This window comes from Suricata suricatta, chromosome 13 (genome assembly GCF_006229205.1).
Source record: "Suricata suricatta isolate VVHF042 chromosome 13, meerkat_22Aug2017_6uvM2_HiC, whole genome shotgun sequence".
NCBI classification, from domain to species: Eukaryota; Metazoa; Chordata; class Mammalia; order Carnivora; family Herpestidae; genus Suricata; species Suricata suricatta.
The window spans coordinates 27984739-27986289 of NC_043712.1; positions in this window are offsets into that span (position 1 = coordinate 27984739).

The window sequence follows — 1551 nt, forward strand, 5'->3', positions numbered from 1 at the left end:
CCCCTCTTTGCCCCTTCCCCACTTGCGTGTACACACACGTGCACACACATGCTCTCTCTGTCTCTAAAATAAATAAACTATGTTTATACAAGGTGGTTTCTGTTTTCATTGATTTGTTTTTTTTTAATGTTTTATTTATTTTTGATACAGAGAGAGACAGAGCATGAGAGGGGGAGGGGCAGAGAGAGAGGGAGACACAGAATTGGAAGCAGGCTCCAGGCTCTGAGCTAGCTGTCAGCACAGAGCCTGACGCGGGGCTCGAACCCACGAACGTGAGATCTGACCTGAGCTGAAGTCGGAGGCTTAACCGACTGAGCCACCCAGGCGCCCCTGATTTGTTTTTTAAAGTAAAGATGCTTTAACCGCAAACAGATGGTTGTCTGACTTCTCTGTATTATTATGGTCTGGGATATTAAGTTCACTATTATCACTGTTAGCTGTGCTAATATTATGTTGCTTACATGAAAAATTTGTTCTTATTTATTAAAGTTGTGTACTGAGTATTTACAGGCAAAAAGACAAAGTACAGAATATTCCTCCCCAAGGTAAAAAGAGGATACAATAAAAAGAAAACTAACATAATATTTGTAATTGCCGAAGCTGAGTGATGGATACACGGGGGTTCCTTATATTGTTCCCTTTATTTTTGTGTATATACATTTCCAAAGTAAAGGGTTAAAAATGCCAGAACCCAGGATAAATCTAGATATGAAGTGATTTTTTATGTGTTTTCCATATAACTTAGGTCATTTCATGTGTAGTTTCTAGTTTTTTATTCATTTTTTTTTCCCTTCGGAAGTTCTTAAATTGTAACTTGGTTTTGCTCTTGCTATTATGCTTTTCAACACAGTGCACTTAATTCATAGGTTGTAACTATGATTCTTCTCAAAACATTGATCGTATTGTCATATATTTATCTCTATGTCTTTTTACCTTGCATTCTTAGAGTTTCTCAGGTTTATTTGCCATATGACTGTTTTATTTTCTGCAGGTCAAGTCTACTATTTACTGCACCCGATTGCAGAATGAAATTTTATTCTTGATTTTGGAGTTGCTTGCATTGTTAATTTTTATTAATTTAATGAGTTTGTTTTGTTTCTTAGTCTCTTGCCATAGAGCTCTGCATTCTTCTTTCATAAGCAGTATCATCTGGCAATTTTTTTTCTAAGTTTTATTTCTTTATTTTGAGAAAGAAAGAGAGCACAGGCAGGGGAGGGGCAGAGAGAAAGGGAGAGAGAGAAAATCCCAAGCAGGCTCCACACTGTCAGTAAAGAGCCAGACATGAAGCTTGAACTCACGAACTGCAAGATCATGACCTGAACTGAAGTCAGGAGTCACATGCTCAACCAACTAAAGGCACCCAGATGCCCCTGGTAACTTTTAAAATAAACTAGATAACTTATTATCTCTTTATCTTAGAAGCTGAAGAAGATGTGTATGAAATAGTCTTTTTCCTTATGCTGTAGGATTTCTTCAGAGGCTTCATGGGTGCACTGGTGCATTGATCTCTAAGAGGACGAAATATTTCCCAAATATTTAACGTTTCCTATT